A 22,912-nucleotide genomic window follows, 5' to 3' on the forward strand; every position below is an offset into this window, starting at 1 on the left:
TATCATAAAAGCCATCTATGAAAAACCTACAGCGAATATCATTCTCAATAGGGAAAAACTGAGAGCTTTCCCCCTAAGGTCAGGAACGCAGCAGGGATGTCCACTCTCACCACTGCTATTCAACATAGTATTAGAAGTCCTAGCCACAGCAATCAGACAACAAAAAGAAATCAAAGGCCTCCGAATCGGCAAAGAAGAAGTCAAACTATCACTGTTTGCAGATGATATGATTCTTTATGTGGAAAACCCAAAAGACTCCACCCCAAAACTGCTAGAACTCATACAGGAATTCAGTAAAGTGGCAGGATATAAAATCAATGCACAGAATCAGTGGCATTCCTATACACCAACAACAAGACAGAAGAGAGAGAAATTAAGGAGTCAATCCCATTTACAATTGAACTCAAAACCATAAGATACCTAGGAATAAATCTAACCAAAGAGGCAAAGGATCTGTACTCAGAAAACTATAGAATACTCATGAAAGAAATTGAGGACGACACAAAGAAATGGAAAAACGTTCCATGCTCATGGATTGGAAGAACAAATATTGTGAAGATGTCAATGGTACCTAGAGCAATCTACACATTAAGTGCAATCCCCATCAAAATACCATCCATTTTTTTCAAAGAAATGGAACAAATAATCCTAAAATTTGTATGGAACCAGAAAAGACCCCGAATAGCCAGAGGAATATTGAAAAAGAAGAGCAAAGCTGGTGGCATCACAATTCCGGACTTCCAGCTCTATTACAAAGATGTCATCATCAAGACAGTATGGTACTGGCACAAAAACAGACACATAGATCAATGGAACAGAATAGAGAGCCCAGAAATGCACCCTCAACTGTATGGTCAACTAATCTTTGACAAAGCAGGAAAGAATGTCCAATGGAAAAAAGACAGTCTCTTCAACAAATGGTGTTGGGAAAATTGGACAACTATATGCAGAAGAATGAAACTGGACCATTTCCTTATACCACACACAAAAATAGACTCAAAATGGTTGAAAGACTTAAATGTGAGACAGGAGTCCATCCAAATCCTAAAGGAGAACACAGGCAGCAACCTCTTCGACCTCAGCGGCAGCAACTTCTTCCTAGAAACATCGCCAAAGGCAAGGGAAGCAAGGGCAAAAATGAACTATTGGGACCTCATCAAGATAAAAAGCTTTTGCACAGAAAAGAAACAGTCAACAAAACCAAAAGACAACCGACAGAATGGGAGAAAATAATTGCAAATGACATATCAGATAAAGGGCTAGTATCCAAAATCTCTAAAGAACTTATCAGACTCAACACCCAAAGAACAAATGATCCAATCAAGAAATGGGCAGAAGACATGAACATTTTTCCAAAGAAGACATCCAAATGGCCACAGACACATGAAAAAGTGCTCAACATCGCTTGGCATCAGGGAAATCCAATCAAAACCTCAATGAGATACCACCTCACACCAGTCAGAATGGCTAAAAGTAACAAGTCAGGACACAACAGATGTTGGCAGGGATTTGGAGAAAGGGGAACGCTCCCACACTGTTGGTGGGAATGCAAGCTCGTGAAACCACTCTGGAGAACAGGATGGAGGTTCCTCAAAAATTTGAAAATAGAGCTACCCTATGACCCAGCAATTGCACTACTGGGTATTTACCCCAAAGATACAAATGTAGGGATCCGAAGGGGTACGTGCACCCCGATGTTTATAGCAGCAATGTCCACAGTAGCCAAACTGTGAAAAGAGCCAAGATGTCCATTGACAGATGAATGGATAAAGAAGAAGTGGTATATATATACAATGGAATATTATGCAGCCATCAAAAGGAATGAAATCTTGCCATTTGCAATGACATGGATGGAACTGGAGGGTGTTATGCTGAGTGAAATAAGTCAATCAGAGAAAGACATGTATCATATGACCTCACTGATACGAGGAGTTCTTAATCTCAGGGAACAAACTGAGGGTTGCTGAGTGGGGGTGTGGTGGGAGTGATGGGGTGGCTGGGTGATAGACATTGGGGAGGGTATGTGCTATGGTGAGCGCTGTGAATTGTGCAAGACTGTTGAATATCAGATCTGTACCTCTGAAACAAATGATGCAATATATGTTAAGAAAAAAAAAAGAAGATAGCAGGAGGGGAGGAATGAAGGGGGGTACATCGGAGGGGGAGATGAACCATGAGAGACAATGGACTCTGAAAAACAAACTGAGGGTTCTAGAGGGGAGGGGGTTCGGTCGATGGGTATTAAAGAGGGCACGTTCTGCGTGGAATACTGGGTGTTATGCACAAACAATGAATCATGGAACACTACATTAAAAACTAATGATGTATGGTGATTAACATAACAATAAAAAATTTAAAGAAAAAAATAAAAGGAAACCCTATTTACTGAAACTTTTGGAAAAAAAATATTTTCTCAAACTGGCCCATTAGAGATTGCACTGTAGAATAATAAGTAACACAAAAAATAAAATCTGAGCAGAAAATCAGTAAGGGCAACAGGAGTGAAATACTCTTCCCCTCAAAGAAGCGATTTCTCTTTTAGAAAAGATTTTGTTTTGGCATTTTAATGATGCTATATCTTGGGAGTATCTGAGAAAGTTTTACTTCCAATACTAAAAGAATGCAGTAGTTTCAAATATGGATCCCAAGCTCCAATGTTGCCTGAAAGTTAATAGTAACAAATAAGAGGTAGGAGTATGGACATTAACCTTTTTTTTTTTCGTATTAACAAATGATCCATGGACTATTTACAATCAAGATTTTGAAAGATAAAGTTTGAAAGTTAAATTGTTTCATCCCTTAATCAACCTTTTTATCATATTTTATCATATAACAGGGGTTTCTTATTTATTAAATATTTTGACGACTTAGTAAATGGCAGGCATAATGCTACTTGCTAGGAATTGAAACCCTTAGGAGATGATCCCCAGACATTGAAGGATATAATGAAAGTTCAAAATCCTATTCGATTAAACATTCTCATAAATTAGAAAAGATGGACTTTCATTGCTATCAGGCTTTAGAGAGTGAGAAAGAAGAATACTTATATTTTACTACAAAGGGACAAAAAAAGTTAGCTGAACTAAATCATATGAATTTAATATAGCAAACCTATCACAAACTTCACTTTCTTGGTGAAAATGAGCTTCCAAGGCCTCACTATTTGAGTTTTCCAAGCTTGATTTTTTTATGCTAAATTTGGTATCTTAGTGACAGCATTAAAGGAATGCCGGTGTATGCTTCTAAAATGGGCTGCAGCTACTTCTCAAACTAACTTCTTGGCTTAGTTTCCACATTTTTCTATTTGAACATGAAATAATATTGGAGTCCCAAATACTATTAATCCTCTCCTCCACATATTCGGCAGTTCTAAAATTCTGAATGGCTTGCTTTTAAATTCTTTCACTCACTTCCCATTTGATTAATAATTGTTCCTTTTATGTACCTTAAACAATTTTTTTTCAAATACTTTTTATAAAAGGCAACTCTTCCTACTTAAGTACTTCCATACTGTAGCACTTTGTACATAGCATTTCTATTTCCAAATGTTGGAGGTATGGGAGAAGGAAAAACATGTTTTTAAAGTGATTGAGCCTATATATACTTGTGTGGTTGTTTTTTTCTGTTTTTATGTGGACTTGTCATAAACCTTATCTTCCTGCTTGCATGAACTTTGCCATCTAGAAATGGAAGATAGGTGAAAGAAAGTGCTTAAAGGTTGGTTACTACTCTGAGATCTGAGGAAGCTCAGACAAATTTTACCAATGTTTTTAAGTGGACACCAGAACTGATTATACAAAGGCCATGTATATACTTAAAAGCCAATTATTAGGTCAGTATATTTTTTTAAACCATTGGTTTAAGAGTAAGCCATTTTCCAACAATAAGATAAATATACAACATTTCATAATAATTCCTATATTAAGACATTCAGAGACCAATTTCTCAATTATATGAGCTATAATGCACAAAGAAAATGTGTCTTCTTCAGGTCATTGCAAAAGCATACCTGAGGGTAGAGGAAAACCAGTGATGATATCTGGAGCAGATATCTTTGCATGCCTTATAAAAAGGTATCAGAAATAGTTGAAAATAAGATAGATTTTTTTTTTTTAAAGGTCTATTTATTCGGGGCACTTGGGTGGCTCAGTCAGTTGAGCGCTCAACTCTTGATTTTGGCTCAGGTCATGATCTCAGGGTCCTGGGATTGAACCCTGTGACAGGCTGTGCTCTCAGCATGGAGTCTGCTTGAGGATTCTCTCCCTCTGCCCCTTCCCCCGGTAGTGTTCTCTCTCTCTCTCTCTCTCAAATAAGTAAATACATCTTTAAAAAAGTTCTATTTGTTCTATAATTCTCATATTTGAAAATCTGGTAGAAAATGCAAAGAAATTTATTTGGCTTATTTATTCTAGGAATTCAACATGAGATTAACATTCAAAAATCAATTAGTGTAATTGGCCATGTTAACAGAATTAAGGAGAAATGTATCATATAATAATTATAATAGATGCAGAACAGATATTTGATAAAATCCAACATCTTTTCATGATAATAAGTTTTAACAAACTAGGAATAGAAGGAAACTTCCTCATTTTCATAAAAGGTATCAACCAAAACCTACAGCAAACATATCCTATTTAATGGTTAAATATTGAAAGCTGCCCCTTGAGACAAATGAGATAAGAATGCCACTATCTCTTCTATTCATTGTTTTTCTGAAGATCTTGCCCAATGCAATGGAACTAAATAAATAAAAAGGAAGAGTATTGAAAGAGAAGAACAAAATTGTCATTGTTTGCATATAATTTTTAAAAACTAGTATAAATGAATGAGTAGATTCAGCTTCTGAATATAATGTTTCTGTATATGATATTAACTGTAAACAAAATTTATTTCTAATTATAAGCAAAATTTAAAAAATTATATAATGATAACTTTAAGAATAGCTTTAAAATATATCAAATAACCAGGAATAAATCTAACATAAGATTTGCAAACTCCCTATAAACAAAACTACTAGGTGTGAGAGAAATTAAGGAAGACTAAATAAATGGAAAGATGTACTGTATTCATAGACTGGAAAGATCCAATATTGTAACGATATGAAAGTCACACTAATTGGTCTATAGGTTTAATGGAATTCCAATAAAAATTTTATCTTTTTTTGGTGGAAATTGACAAGCTGAATCTACATTTTATGTGGAGAAGCAGAGGATCAAAAATAGACATGATAATCTTGAAAAAGAATATAGTGAGGAATCTTACATTGTGAAATATCTAGACTTATAAATCTTCAGGTATTCAGTAATTATTCAGTGTATAATGGAGAACAGATAAATAAAACAACATACAACACCAAGTTATAGTTACTTGAATTATGATAAAGTTCCCCTTCAGTGCAATAGGGAAAAGATGTTCTTTTCAATAAATGGTTCTAGGTCAACTGGCTATCCATGAAAACAACAACAACAACAAAAAACAACAAAACAATCTTTAGCCTTACTTCAGATGATTAAAAAAGAAATCATGTCTTAGTGGACCATAGATCTAAATGTAAAGGTAAAACGATACATCTTCTAAAAGATGATGAAGGAGAATGTTTCCGTGATTTGGGAGTTGATAAATATTTCTTGAATTATCTACCTGAAACCATTGCTATAAAAGTAAAAGACTTATAAAATGGACTTTATTAAAATTGACTACTTGTGTTCATTAAAAGTCACCATTAAGAAAGAGAAAAGACAAACCAGAGTGGAAGAAAATGTTGGCAATATAAATATGGCTCCTTTAAATCATTAAGAAAAATACAGATGACTCAATTTTAAAATGATGGGCGAAAGTATTGAAGAAGCATTTCACCAAAGGAGATATTCATATGTCCAATGTGCATATACAGAGCGGCTCAACATCATTAATCATCAGAGAAATTCAAATTAAAACCCAAATGAGATATTAAAAATGAAGCAGAATGAATTAACTTAAAAATGAAAGTTGAGGGTGTCTGGGTGGCTCAGTTGGTTAAGCGACTGCCTTCAGCTCAGGTCATGATCCTGGGGTCCCGGGATTGAGTCCCACATCGGGCTCCCTGCTCAGCAGGGAGTCTGCTTCTCCCTCTGACCCTCTTCCCTCTTGTGCTCTCTCTCATTCTCTCTCTCTCAAATAAATAAATAAAATCTTAAAAAAAATCTTAGACTTTAAAAAAAATGAAAGTTGAAAATTTTAAAAGATGAAAATGAAAATTTTTGATGAAGTTATTGAGCAACTGGAACTCTTGCATTCAGATGGTGGTTTTGTAAAATGAGTCAGCCACTTTGGAAAATTGTACAGAAATATCTACTGAAGCTGGATATGCACAAATGCTGTAACCTGGTGTTCTACCATAGGCGTATACGTAACAGAAGTGAAAACCTGTGTGCATCAAATGACATGTACAGCAAGGTGCATAACAGCAGCCTACAATCTGCTATGAGCAAATAAATTGTGGCATATTCCCATCAAGTGTTGCCATAAATAATGTCAGCTGCGGCACTACTGCTACACAGAGCATAATGGATGAATTCCACAAACACAAGGTGGACCAAAAGAAGAGTCATAAAAAGACTAGTCATAGTGTAGACCTATTTTCCATGTAGGTCAAAACCAGTTAATAAGAGACGGCCATAGAAGGCAGCATATTGGCTACCTTTTTGGAAGTAATGTAATAACCTGAGCAGACAAGAAGGAGGTTTCTGTGAGGCTGGAATTGTTCAATTTATTTATCAGAATGAGATTACATGGGTGTGCTCACTTCGTGGTAATTCATCAAGCTGTACATGTACACTCTGCTCACCTTGTGTGTGGAAGAGGTTTCAATAAAAAGTTTATTTTATTAAAAAAGAAAAGATATTTGGCATTTCTATAGAGAAGAAGTCACTGAATTATTTCCTGAAAGTATATAAAGGAAAAAAATGCATTTCAAACCAAAGCGGTGGTGTCCTTGGGTAAACATTGGATTGTGGGGGGAGGATTATGTGAATTACTTGGTAGATAAATAGAATCTGTAGTTTGTACAACTGAAAGTAATTTCTCTGGTGTCAGAAACAATTCTTGCTCCTTGTTCACAGACGCTAAAATAAAACTATAAATGGGTTACACAACTTACTAATCATCACAAGCAGGGGAATATGCAAAAAAGGAGACAGAATTTTTAAAATCCTACAAGCATTCTCTGTTCAGTCAGAAACTCTGTTGGCAGGTTCTTTCCTCTTTTAATTGACATTACACTATTTTTTTAAATTCTAATTTTGAAGGAGACAATGGCACTAGATAATTCTCCCAAATATGAGAGCAAATTTCCATAGATCAACCTGTAGGCATTTTGCAGTTGGTAAATTGATGTTGCTTTTTAAACTGATTTTGAACTTCAGAAGATGAACTACAGAAAAGAAAACTTCTGTAATATCACATTACAGGGAGAATGGCAAAAAGGACCCTTTTCCTTCAACAGGCCATTGTGCTCTGTGTTCTTTAGCTGTTCTGGGCTGTGAACTTTATGTGGTTTTAATTATTATTGTTTACAATGATGATGTCTTAATTGTTGATGTGGCACCCTGAGCTTCTTGGTGGAAACTTCATAGTAATTAAAGATTCCTGGAAAGTAAAGAAATAGCCAGGGCTCCTTAGGTAGGTTCTTGTGGGAGCTAATTGCACAAAGAATCAACATTTTCTATGGGACAGTAGGAGGTAGTTTTAAAAAGCACTTTTTTTTTTTTTTTTTTTTTGCTGCCCGCAGCCCAGTCCCTGCTGCTCCCACTGCCTTTGTGACTAACAAGGTTTACTTGTTTGTTTTTGTTTTCATTTTAATTTGGTCACTCACAGTGTCACCCTATTTATCCCGAAGCCTTGATGCCATTATCTCAGCCTGGGCAATACATGAAACATGTACTAAACATGCATGTTTCAATGGAAACATTTCTTTTTGATGAGCATTTTAGTTTTTTGCAATGTCTATTACAATGAAAAAAATGGAACTTGTTTATTAATATATTTAATGGAGGAAAGAGTTTTACGAAAATGTGAGCATTTCTGTGCACTGTGGTTTGTTCATTGTTATTATTGAGCATCATGTCATAGTAGTTTCCATTGCTATGAAAGTGATTTTAATTGAGGGGTACCTGGGTAGTACAGTTGGTTAAGTGTCTGACTCTTTATTTTGGCTCAGGTCATGATCTCCGGCTCTTGAGATCGAGCCCCACCTGTGTCCATCTCTGCACTGAGCACTGAACATGGAGCCTGCTTAAGATTTTCTCTCTCCCTCTTCCTCTGCCTCTCCCCTACTCTCTCTCAAAAAAAAAAGTGATTCTAATTGAAATTTTCATTTTTTGAAAGGTAATAGTTTATTTGTGCTTTTGTTCATGCTTTTTTTTTTTTGAACAAGAAAATAGTGGTTGTTCTGGGGGAAAGCATGATGAGTGAGTATATTATTTCAAATGTCTTTCTGTTCTTTATATTAAAGTGCAGGCATTATTTAATGATTTCAAAAACTTTATCTGACCATATAGGTTAAATAATTCTTGTGTTCCTTCTGTTATTAAATTAATGACCATGCACTGGATATGATCATATGTAGACCAAAACTCTTATTCTTAGGATTGGATTTTATGATGTCTGCCATAAGGAAAAGATCTATCTAATATTTATTTATTGACTTTATTTCTTACAGGAAATAGAATATGAACTATTCCAACTGATCAATTTTTCAGGAAGATGAGAATATAAAATAGAATTTCATGCTTTTTAGAGATTTTAAACTATAAATAACCACATCAATCTCAACTTGAGAATCCTGTGAACCAGCAAACAAATGTTCTGTTACTAGCCTTTGGATGTCTGACAACTAAAAATGATTTAATTCTACTGATGGTTACTTTAAAACAAAAATGTACCACAAAATAGAATTTACATATCTGAGAACATGAAAATCATCAAAAACTTTTTAATAGAAAGCATTAGCAATTCTTACCGTAGTGCTACAATTTTATCCTGAATTTGTTTGAAGGATTAGAGATGAGGAGCTATAGCACCAAGATGTGTTTCACAGAGAATATTTAATATATAATATTTTAAATTTTATATTGATGAAATAATTTGAAAATATGCTTTTTAAAAGAGAATAACTTTAAAGGAGAATAAATATACAAAAATTAATCTCCTAAGCATAATTCTAGCAGGTGAAAATGTACAGAATGCATACATTTCATTGACTTCCTTCTAAAGTGAACATAGCCATTAACCATTCACTGGAAAGATTGACTTTATTACATTCTGTCGGGGAAGTAAAACACAATGGTGAGGAGACTATGGGAGTGTCTGGAAGAGACAGTAGGAACCAGGTATTTGTCTTTATTTTCCTGATTGAGATCAACATTTTGCAAACTGTGAATTCACCTGGATAGGGGCAAGGGTAAAGTTCTGAATATCCTATTTTGGACATTATTCTATATCTTCCGAGCTTCAGTTTAATGACACACATTTTAGCTACATCTGAAATTCTTTTAGTGGTACTCCAGGAATTTTTGAGCTATAGAAACGGCCACTCCCTCTCCCCAGTTAGAAGTGACCATTCCTTTGTTCTCCTGTGGTATCCGTTTTTACAGTGCCTATCACATGTTGTACCCATTGGTTTATGTATTTTTCTCTCTTCCCCAGATTGTAATGTGATTAAGCTGTGTCTTACAGCCTCAGGCTTATCACACTGCCTCACCACAAATGTGTGTTCAGTGATTGTAAATGATTATGTGGATGAATAAAAGCTTTAGTAAACCATACCTCATTGACCCGGAAATGTGTATATAACACCTTAGTGGCAACTCGGGAAGCTATTGTAGAGGATTATCCAAGAATTAAGTATAATCAGTTAGCTTCTGGGTAGTTGGAAAGGAACTCAGAAGGCAACCCTGTCTAAGCAATAAGTTACTGAGAGCATGTATGCAACACCAATCGGGAATTAATGAACCGCCATATGTTTTGGCTTTGAGTGTGTCAAATGAGGAGTAACTGTGCTTAGAGCCACAGAGGTTTAATGAATACAGATTCTACACAAAGTCTGTAAAATTGAACCAGTGGCTGTCAGACAAACTAAGACTGTTATGAAAATATGTATCAATACAAATATAAGGAAATGCCTGGCATGCTGTGGCTTGATGTTGGTCATAGTTAATAGCTTTACAGTGATGCAAAACAACCAGGAAACTTACATGAGACAAGCATCTTGAGAGAACCAAGATAGAGGCATCTCCTACAGCTGAGAGTTGTACCGATTCTGCAGGACTAAGGCACTAGCCTTGATGTAGGAACTTCACTCTACACATGTTTTCCACTAGAGCTCCAACTAATGATACTTTTGTTTTGGAACTTTGATATGTGACACTGGGAGGGTTTCTTATGATACTGATGCAATTTTAATATTTCTCTTTTCTGTACTAAGCCAATTATGTCTTTCTAGATCTTGCATGACAGTTAAAGGAACAATTCATTAGTGTGGTGGTTAGTAGGAGAAGAGTCAGGAATAACCACATTCTTCAGAAGTAGAGTTGGAGCATATCACAGTGGGCACAGGATCAAGGCTGCTGTGCACCAACCCTTAATGGGTGTTTTGGGTACATGATGGTAGGATTGGGGCTGATTATTTGGACCATTTGGACATCTGCGTCTGCCATACGGTATTGCTTTTTTGGCAGAAGCTGCCAGAGCTACTTTCCAAGTTTGCACCTGATTACGGACAGGAGTCTGCTTCTTGTTCTTTTATGTCTTACCTCTTTGTGCCCTATTAATTGCACTCTGGATAAATGCTTTCTCTAGATTCTGTGAGCTAAACCCTTTACTGCCCAATACTGAAAATTAACGATGGGATTGTACCTAGTCCCTAACTCTCTACTGCATCCTTTAATTCTCTCACAGTTTTCTTGTAACAAATTATGCAAGATACAAATGCAGAATGATAAAAACTGTGGTAAAGGGGAGAAGTTACACATATTAGACAAATGGAACCCAGACCACTTCTAATTTCCTGCACTCGTGTATTTCTTTTCATTCTCATTTTTGATACTTTCCCTACATTTCATTTCACTTTTGTACTTTGGCAAGCATACACATTCAGCTGCAGATATTTTTTCGTTTGACCTTAATAAGAGTGAATCCCAAATTTTTATTCAAATGAAAGCAGAATTTCCAAATATAGGGGTTGGAGTCAGTTATGAACACACAAAGTATAATGAAATGAATAAAATGAGAATAAAAAGTAGACAGGAAATGAGGACAGAAAAAAACCCTACAAAATTAATGAAACAAAATGTGAAAGCATATGATAAAGTAATAAGTGATGGTAGCATGTTCATTGTAAATTAGGTGGCATTTCTTCTCATGTCTGCATCTTTCTCATCTCTGAACCTGTTACAGATACACAGGTTCAGTTTATGCTACTCATTGTGGTAAGCTGATTAAGAGCTCTGAAACCCCATCCATCACTAACCATCGCGATGTATTATTAAAACAACAGAATGACTTTTCCTCCAGGCAGACAATAAAACAAACTGCAACAACTTCCTGCTGTGTCTATACAACGGAGAACGAATGGAAGTTTCTCACTCTCCACTTATTTTGATCAATGTGCATCAGTAAATGAGAGAGCTGGAGCCACTTGTTTACTTTGTGGCCTGAAGAACCTGCATAGTTGTCATCTTGATCAGATCAGAGCACTAAGGGTAAAAATTTTTTGGTTGCTTTTGTTTTGCCCCAATTATGTATTTCAGAGAGATTTTAGGTTTTTTAAAATCTGTTATCTCTTCTTTAAATACACGGACCCATGAAATAATGTGACAGAGGAAAATTGGGTATGTTTGAATGGAGGGAATGTGAAGAAATAATATGTTCAGAGATTCTTAGATCGGATGGTGAAAAATATGTGGAAGAATTAGAGCACTTTGGGATCTGCTTTCTGCGTCTCCATTATTTGTTCATTTATAAAACATGAATAATACTAGGTACCTTCCAGGTACTTCTGCAGATACATATAGAAACTATAGTCCCTTCTATCAGGAAACTTGTAAACCCAAAGAGAGAGAGAGAGAGAGACAGAAAAAAAAAATGATTGCTTACAATATAACGGGAAGGAATAATGAATGAGTCGTAAGACACTGTAAGATAAAATGGGGGTGGACTTAGGATTCAGAGGTTTCCCACTGAGGTTAACAATGACAATTATCATGAATGTTCACTATGTATTAGGCACTGGATTAAATTTTTGCATGCATTAATTCATTTAATCTTCAACAAAATTTTGAGGTCAGTACTGTCAGTGTTTTCATTTCACACATAAGTAAACATGTTTAGAGAGACCTTTCCCCGCAAAACCCTAAGTTGAAAAACATAATTTGAATCTAGGTCTGTCTGTTACAGTAGCCCCTGCAAACCTCACTTTCCATATACACAAATTCCCTAGAGTCTCACTTTTCCTAACGCCCACTAACTAGAAAGTATATAATCCTCATCACAATCACAAATGCAGCTCTTTTGCCCATGGGTCCTGTTCCTGTGCTTTAATAAAAGCACATTTTTCAGTGTGAAAAAAAAACTAAACTAAATACTGAAGGATGGCCTGTGATTAATTTTCTACCAGGAATTGCAATTCTAGGTGTATACATTAGGGGGGTTCTCCCTTGTCTACATAAAGAGCTTGAGATAAGGAAGTTTACTGCAGCAATGTTTATTTAAAAAAAAGACTTTGAATAAGCTGATTGTCTACTAATGAGGGAATATTTTTCAGGAATGTTAGGTATTTATAAAGAATCCCATGAAATACTGTAGAGAAGAATCAGGGCATCTGGATTCAAAAGCTAGCTCTGCTGTCTCCTTACAGTGTGACCTTGGGGAAGTAGCTAAACTTTTCTGTGACTTTATTTTCTCATCTGTAAAATGACATTTAACTTATCTGTGAGAATTAAAGGAAACAAACAAAACACCAAGAGTGTCTTGCACATAAGTGTCCAATAAATATCAGCTAGTATTATGTAAGAGACCTTCTTCATAGTTAGGAGGAGCAGATATAAGTCCTCAAAAGGGAAAGAAAGTTCTTAAAGACATATTTCTAAACATAAATAAGCAAGTTTCAGACAGTTGACACAACATGATATTTATAAACTATATATTTGCATAGATACATATTATGTATAAAAGCACATTTAGCAGAGGACACCTGACAAAATCTCTGCCCTCCCCCACCCCCCAACAGTCCTTCAAAGCATCAGTAGGACTCTTATAACCATCTAGGTCATTACTAATTGTGTCTATGCATCTGTCAGGGAAAAAAAGTGACTTGGGTGAGGTAGGGGGGAGGAATATCTGTTAAAGTTACACTTTTCATTTGCTTTGACATAAACATGTACATACATGAATATGTGTGTGCCTTTCTAAAACTGGAGAAAGGCCAAGTTCTGTTGTTCCATTGAGAACAAAAATACATTCTGGAAAGATTTCAAATGTGCTTCTGCCAAGTATGGCTTTCATCCTATTTTCAAACAAACATTGATGTCTTTTGCTAGCAGGATTCTTTAAAAGAGTAATGATGTATAAATGTTTTCCTATCACTAAAATTATGTGCCTCTTTGGGAGATGTTTAGATTTTCTTAAGTTCCTTGGGATTTCTTAGCATTCATGATTTTGGTGGGTATTTTTGAGTAATAGGGCTGCTTCTTTAAATTCCTTCATCTGTGTGGGTATAATTGTTACCATCATTTGCCCTTTGCCAGGATGCATGTTTTGTATACCCTTCTTAGGCATTAGAGCAGGACCATGTTTTGATTGCTCTTGCAGGAGGATATAGGCAGCCTAGCACCATTGCTTCTAGTGCATTCTTTCTCCACCATGCCAGTCATTTTCCTTAGTCTAGAAAAATCTCAGCAAGGTTTATGAAAAGCATAGGCTCTCTAAAAGTGTGGGGAATGACCAAGTTCCTGGAATGTCATGAGAAAAAGATTTTGGGGAAAACAAAGAAATTCTGGTATTATCTAAACTTTTAGAGGTTCAAGCAAATGAACATCTGTGTCTTGATGCTAAATTCATTGCTTCTTGGTTAAGGAATGCAGCATTCTATTTTCAATTACCTGCTTTCCAGATTTCAAAAATTATTTTGGCAGAGAACGTGCACACTCATATATATATACACAAAAATGTATAAATGAAAGTGTCTATCTATCTGAATGCCAAACCTGACATATATTTAATATATATATATATTTAAAGGATAGCAACAGAGATAGCGAGAGAGAGCACAAACGGTGAGGAGAGGGAGAAGCAGGCTCACCACTGAGCAGGAAGCCCGACATAGGGCTAGATCCCAGGACCCTGAGATTATGACCTAAGCCGAAGATTGGTGCTTAACTGACTGAGCCACCTAGGTGCCCCGACATTTTTTTTAAAGGCCAGGAATACATTCCTTTTAATTTTAGAAGTTGATTATTTTTAAAGGGGAGTGACTTTTCTTTCTTTCTTTCTTTTTTTTAAAGAGTATCTTCCAACCAGAAAGTACGTAGCTAGTCTACTGCATTTAGGACATTGCATTATTTGAGAGTTACTATTTGAGGTCCTAGGTAAAAAAAGAAAATATTCCACTTAAATATTTTTAATATAATTAGAAGCAAGAAAAATCTTGAATACACAACCTAACTTTACACTGAAAGCAGCTAAAAAAGGAACAACAAATGAAGCCTAAAGCCAGCAGAAGGAGGGAAATAATAAAGATTCGAGCAAAAATAAATGATATAGAAACAAACAAACAGAAAAACAGTAGACCCAATCAATGAAACTAGGAGCTGGTTCTTTGAAAGAATTAATAAATTTGATAAACCCCTAGTCAGACTTATCAAAAAGAAAAGAGAAAGGACCCAAATAAATAAAATCACAAATGAGAGAGAAGAGATCATAACCAACACCATAGAAATACAAACAATTATGAGAATATTATATATTTATATAAATTGGGCAATCTAGAAGAAATGGATAAATTCCTAGAAACATATAAATGACCAAAAGTGAAACAGGAAGAAAGAGAAAACTTGCACAGACCAATAATCAGGAAAGAAATTGAATCAGTAATCAAAAATTTCCCAACAGACAAAAGTCTAGGGCCAGATGGCTTCTTAGGTGAATTCTACCAGACACTTAAAGAAGAGTTAATACCTAATCTTTTCAAACTATTCCAAAAAATAGAAATGGAAGGAAAGCTTCCAAACTCATTCTATGAGGCCAGCATTACCTTGATTCTAAAACCAGACAAAGACCCCACTGAAAAAGAGAGGCCAATATCCTTGATGAACATGGATGCATAAATTCTCAAAAAAATACTAGCAAATTGAATCCAACATTAAAAGAATCATTCACCATGATCAAGTGGGACTTATTCCTGGGCTGCCAGGGTGGTTCAGTATTCACAAGTCAATCAATGTGATATACCACATTATTAAAAGAAAGGGTAAGAACCGTATGATCATCTCAATAGATGCAGAAAAAGCATTTGACTAAGTACAGTATCTATTCTTGATAAAACCCTCAAACAAGTAGGGATAGAGGGAACATACCTCAACATCTTAAATGATTTATACAAAAGACCCACAGCGAACATCTTCCTCAGTGGAGAAAAACTGAGAGCTTTTCCTGTATGGGCACGAACAAGACAGGGATGTCCACTCTCACTATTGATATTTAACATAGTACTGGAAGTCCTGGCCACAGCAGTCAGACAACAAAAAGAAATAAAAGGCATCCAAATCAGCAAGGAAGAAGTCAAACTTTCACTCTTCGCAGCTGACATGGTACTTTGTGTAGAAAACCCAAAAGACTCCACCAAAAAATTGCTAGAACTGATAGATGAATTCAGTAAAGTTGCAGGACACAAATCAATGTACAGAAATATGTCTCATTTCTATACACCAATAATGAAGCAGCAGAAAGAGAAATCAAGGAATCGATCTGCTTTATGATTGCACCAAAAGCCATAAGATACCGAGGAATAAAGCTAAGAGGTAAAAGACCTGCACTCTGAAAACTATAGAACACTAATGAAAGAAATTGAAGATGCCACAAAGAAATGGAAAAACATGCTAATGGATCGAAAGAACAAATATTGTTAAAATGTCTATGTTACCCAAAGCAATCTACACATTTAAGGCAATTTCTATCAAAATACCACTGGCATTTTTCAGAGCTAGAACAAACAATCCTAAGATTTGTATGGAAGCACAAAAGACTCTGAACAGCCGAAGCAATCCTGAAAAAGCAAAGCAAAGCTGGAGGCGCACAATTCCAGACTTCAAGGCATATTACAAAGCTGTAGTGATCAAGACAGTATAGTACTGGCTCAAAAACAGACACATAGATCAATGGAACAAAATAGAAAACCCAGAAATGGACTCACAACTGTATAGTAACTAATCTTCAACAAAGCAGGAAAGAATATCCATTGGAAAGAAGACAGTCTCTTCAACAGATGGTGTTGGGAAAACTGGACAGCGACATGCAGAAGAATGAAACTGGACCACTTTCTTATACCATACACAAAAATAAATTCAAAATGAAAGGCCTAAATTTGAGACAGGAAACCATCAAAATCCTAGAGAAGAACACAGGCAGTAACCTCTTTGACCTCAGCTGTAGCAACTTCTTGCTAGACATGTTTCCTGAGGCAAGGGACACAAAAGCAAAAATGAACTATTGGGACTTCATCAGGATAAAAAGCTTCTGCACGATGAGGTAAACAATCAACAAAACTTTAAGGCAGCCTTCGGAATTGGAGAAGATATTTGCAAATGATATAGCCAATAAAGGTTTAGTATCCAAAATCTATAAAGAACTTACCAAACTCAATACCAAAAAAAACAAAAAAACAAAAACAAAAACCCAAAAAACAAACCCAAATAATCCAGTTAAGAAATGGGCAGAAGACATGAAAAGACATTTCTCCAAAGAAGACATTCAAATGGCTAACAGACACGTGAAAAAAATACTCAACATCACTCATCATGAGGGAAATACAAATTAAAACTACAATGAGATACCACCTCGCACCTGTCAGAATGGTAAAATTAACAAGTCAGGAAACAATAGATGTTGATGAGAATGCAGAGAAAGGGGAACCCTCTTACACTGTTGGTGGGAATGCAAACTGGTGATGCCACTCTGGAAAACAGTATGGATGGTCCTCAAAAAGTTAAAAATAGAACTACTCTATGACCCAGTAATTGCACTACTAGGTGTTTACCCAAAGGATACAAAAATACTAATTCAAAGGAATACATGCACCCCAGTGTTTATAGCAGCATTAGCAACAATAATAGCCAAATTATGGAAAGATCCTAAATGTGTATCAGCTGATGAATGGGTAAAGAATATACATACATACATACATACAATGTATACATAAATGAAATACATGTAATGGAATATTCCTCAGCCATAAAAAAGAATAAAATCTTGCCATTTGTGACGATGTGGATGGAGTGTATTAGGCTAAGCGAAATAAGTCAGAAAAAGACAACATATGATCTCATTCATATGTAGAATTTAAGGAACAAAACAAATGAACATACAGAAAAAAAAAAAGAGAAAGGGAGACAAACCATAAAACAGACTCTTAACTATAGAGGACAAACAAGGTTGATGCAGGGGTGGGCGGGGGATGGACTAGAAGGGTGATGGGTATTAAGGAGGGCACTTGTGATGAGCACTGGGTGATGATCACTAAATTCTACTACTGAAACTAATATCACACTGTATGTTAACTAAGTAGAATTTAAATACAAACTTGAAACAAACAAATTAAAATTAAATCATTGCTTTCCTTATAACGATGTTACTTTGAGCAGAAGCCTTTTAGGTTTACATAGACCTGTAAAGAACGCTAGCTTTGGAACAAGAAGATTTGCCTTATTTTTCTACCACTAGCTGTAGACTTTGCAAATTAGTATAACAACATTACATTTCATTTAAAATCTTTTTCAATTATAAATTTTTCAAATTCTTTTTCTTTTTTTGATAATTTTTTTGTCATAGATTTTTCAGTCATCTTTTTGGAATCTATTTAAAAATAACATTTATTTTTTTCTGATTTTTATGTCAAAAATACAAATCTAGCTTTTTTCTTAGAAGATTTATAAATTATAGAATGATATAATGCAAGAGAAAATAAGTCAGAATTTTACCATCTAGAATAAAAAAAAGTTAATATTTTGGTTTATGTATTTCCAGATTTGTATATAGATACGGTTTTAAAACACAGGTGCTATGCAGAGTGTTTTATAACCCATGTTTTCAAATAATATATTGTAAGTATTTTCTAGGTCATTAGGTGCATTTTAAAATACGACTTTAAAATTTCATGGCATTTTCTGGTATGCCTGTATCAAAGTTATTTTATTTATTCCCTATTCCTTATCATTTAGATTGCTTGCTAATTTTGCTTTTAAAATTAGTGCTAAAATAAACATCTTTATACTTTCATCTTTTCCCACTTGCCTAATGTGTTTTTCTATAAGACAAATCTGGAGAAGTGTCAACTGAAATAAAGACTTAACATCCTGAAAAGGCACATTCAGCATATGGCCATGTTGTTTCCCCAGAAAGACTACTAATTTACACTGTCACCAGTGGATTTATTTTTAATTTTTTTATTTGAGTATAGTTGCCACACAATGTTACATTATTTTCAGGTGTACAACATAGTGATTCAACTTCTTTTTATATAATACTGTGCTTACCACAAGTATAGCTACCATCTGCCACCATACAATGCTATTGTAGTGTCATTGACTATATTCCCTATGCTGTGCCTTTTAGTCCTTACTTATTCATTCCATAACTAAAAACCTGTATCTCCCACTCCCCTTCACCCATTTTGCTCATCTCCCTCATTCCTCTCCCCTCTGGTAGCCATCAGTTTGTTTTCTGTATTTACAGTTTGTTTTCTGTATTTACAGTTTGTTTTCTGTATTTGCTTTTTGTTTGTATATTTATTTGTTTTATTTTTTAGATTCCACATATGAGTGAAATCATATGGTATTTGTGTTTTTCAGTTTGACTTACTTCACTTAGCATAATACTCTCTAAGTCCATCCTTGTTGCAAATGGAGAGATCTCATCTTTTTTATGGATGCATAATATTCCTGTGAGTGAGTGAGTGAGTGAGTTAGTGAGAGTGTGTGTGTGTGTGTGTGTGTGTGTGTACCACATCTTCCTTATCCATTTGTCTATTGATGGTCATTTAGATTGCTTCCATATCTTGGCTATTGTAAATAATGCTGCAGTAAACATAGGTGTGCATATATCTTTTCAAATTAGTGTTTTCATTTTCTTTGGGTAAATACCCAGTAGTGGAATTACTGGATCCTGTGGCATTTCTATTTTTAATTTTTTGAGAAACTTCCATATTGTTTTCCACAGTGGCTGTGCCAGTTTACATTCCCACCAACAATACATGAGGATTTCTTTTCCTCCACATCCTTGTTAACACTTGTTATGTCTTGTCTTTTTTATTTTAGCCATTTTGAACAGGTGTAAGGTGATATCTAATTGTGGTTTTTGATTTGCATTTCCCTGATATTGAGTGACATTGAGCATCATTTTATGTTGCTCTGTTGGTCTGTTGGCCATTTGTATGTCTTCTTTAAAAAAATGTCTATTCAGTTATTTGCTTATTTTTTAATAAATTTTTTTTTCGCTTTTTTGGTGTTGAGTTGTAGAAGTTCTTTACATATTTTGGATATTAACCCTTTATCTGATATGTCATTTGCAAATATCATTTTCCATTTAGTAGGTTGCCTTTTAATTTTTTTGATGATTTCCTTCACTGTGCAAAAATCTTCCTAGTTTAATGTAGTCCCAACAGCTAATTTTGCTTTTGTTTCCCTTGCCTTAGGAGACATATCTAGAAAAATATTGCTATGGCTGATGTCAGAGGAATTACTACCTGTCTTCTCAGATTCTTATGGTTTCAGGTCTCACGTTTAGGTCTTTAATCCATTTTGAGTTTACGTATGGTGTCACCAACAAATTAAGTACTAGTCTGCACTCACTCACGCCTACACTGGCATAAACATATTTTCAAAAATCTTTGCCAATTTTTAAGTGAATAATTGAGAAGCATTGCTACTTTAATTATACTTCTTTGATTCCTATTGAGGTATAGTATAACTAACATGAGAATTATGTCTTCTTCACTATTGCAAAAGTTAGACTCATTCTATTTGGTATTTTGGTTGGTGTAAATTTTGAAGTATGTATTGGTACAGGAGAAAGAAAAAGGTGAATTTCACAAGAAAGTAACAAGTTGCATTAAATTATAGGTAGAATTGATGAATCTGGAGGGAATGTAGTGTGATAGCTGGTGTCCTCAGGAACATGAATAAATGTGATGGATGTCCTGAATGGATAAATAAATATTGGAAAACATGAGGAATTTGTCATCTGAGAAAGAGGAAATTATTATTTTTTTTTTAGAGAAAAAGCACTTTTAAATTGGAATGATCACCTCATGTGACATCTCAGTAAAGTAGAGGTGAAAGCGTCTTCAAAAGGAAAGATGTGGATCTGAGGAAAGTAAAAGTTGCACTAGACTTTCAGGTTGAGAAGTTCAAAAGCAAGTACTTCCACAGTGCTACAGAAATTCTACAACAGTAAATTTTGCAACAGTAAAATATGACAGGAAGCGGGTTGATGATAGTGGGGAACACAAAGAAAGTACAACGATAATCCTTAAGTTATTTAATGTGGGTTTTTTTTTTTTTTTTTTTTACAGATCTGACAAGGACTTGATGAAAGCTGTGAATCCTTTTCTCAGATAAATGCATGTTCATAATATTTTCCAAAGAGTTTTAGCTAGTGAGATATTCTCCTACACTGAATTAAGAATCTTTACTTATTAAGGGGATATTTTTTAAAGGCCATTACTCATTAAGGGTATATATATATAAGACTTTCTCCCTGTAATCTGTTCCCAACCTGGGGCTGCTGTCTATCTAGATGGAAAAATGGAATCTTTGGAAACATGGTAATGTCACCACTGTGCTGTGTAGGTTTAAATATTTTTTAAAAAGTGAGAACAAATGGAAAGGCATAGAGACTCATTTACTTTCTTTGATTATTTGTTCTGCTTCTGCTGCTCAGACTTCTCTTTGGGTGGGCCTTCTTTCTCTTCCTTCATATCTAAACTTCTAATGTATGTAGGTATGTTCCTTTACTGTATTTGCCTTTACCCTTGAAGGCTAAGCATGAACTAGGTAGGACCCTAAGAAAATGAGAGATGGAATAGTTTTTTTGAGGGTAGCTTCTACCTCAGAGCTAAAACTAAAAGTCCAAAAATGGGTTGTTCCGTTTCATCCATGATCCCACCCTTGTATCTATAACGGGAATACAAGCAGACATACTGCAACGAGTGAAGGGAATACACGTGACTCATATATACTTACTTTAGTTTGTGAAGATTGCACTGAGAATTGGTAAAGAACATGACTCATAATGGGAATTCCATTCGTAATAAATCCCTTCTCTTCATAAAGAACTGAAGGAAAATTAACTCATCATAGTATTTACTGAAAATGTTTCTGTCTTCTCTAAGGTCATGTCTGTCTGACTGGAAAAGAGCAGACTATATCATTTTCTGCTATAGTAATGCCAGTGTTAATGTCAGTGTGGAGTTTTTCATGGTAGATTATCATTTCTTTGGAGATGGGCCATTCTTATAAAATGACAACAGACAAGTGGAATCAATTGTAGTGTATTGACAAGATTTATTATCTTCTCAGAAATAATTTGAAAAGACAGACATGTGAATTTCACTTAGGAGAAAACTGACTTTGGTTGTAAAATTTCTTATGATCTTTGAATCACCTGCCAGAAACATTTGTATCATTAAGACCATAGTTTAGGTATAATGTGATTAAGGTGTTACATATGTTGTAGAAATCCAGATAAAAGTGGAGCTATTTGAGATAATAAAAGTAGTAAAAAGAAAACAAACGTATGAAATGATAATTTCAAAAAAGTTATAACAGATAATTTTGACTATTTAGGCACTCTTTTGTCTCTAGATGTTTAGTGCTGAATTGTGTGAAGATTGTATTTTGACAGAAACTAACACAACCAGATGAAATTCCATTGAAAATTCAAATGCAGGTAAAGTCACCTGTCTCAAGCCTTTATGCAGAGATGAATATAACAATAGGAAAAAAAGGTAGTACAGAGAAACTGATGGAATGACTGAGGCTTGCGGTGCATCTATAGAAAGGGTATCTGGGGATGATCCAACAAGAAGATAAAACAACTTTATATATTTATGCACCCAACATGAGAGAACCCAAATACATAAAACAGTTAATAACAAGAAACTCATCAATAGTTTAGGAGCTCATCAATAGTAATACAATAATAGTAGGGAACTTGAACACCCCACTTACTTCAATGGAGAGATTATCTAAACAGAAAATCAAAATCAAGAAGGAAACTGGCTTTGAATGACACACTGGACCAGATGGATTTGACAGATATATTCAGAACATTCTATCCTTAAAACAGCAGAATACATGTTCTTTTCAAGTGCACCCAGAACATTCTCCAGAATCGATCACATATTAGGCCACAAAACAAGTTTCAACAAATTAAAAAAAATTGAAGTCATACCATGCATCTTTTCTGACCACAACACTATGAAACTAGAAATCAACCACAAGAAAAAATCTAGAAAGAGCACAAATATATGGAGGTTAAATAACATGTTACTAAACAATGAATGGGTCAACCAAGAAACTGAAGAAATAAAAAATTACGTGAAGAAAAATGAAAATGAAACACAATGGTCCAGAATCTTTGGGATGCAGCAAAAGAGGTTCTA

Source organism: Zalophus californianus, chromosome 5 (assembly GCF_009762305.2).
Source record: "Zalophus californianus isolate mZalCal1 chromosome 5, mZalCal1.pri.v2, whole genome shotgun sequence".
In the NCBI taxonomy this organism is placed as follows: domain Eukaryota; kingdom Metazoa; phylum Chordata; class Mammalia; order Carnivora; family Otariidae; genus Zalophus; species Zalophus californianus.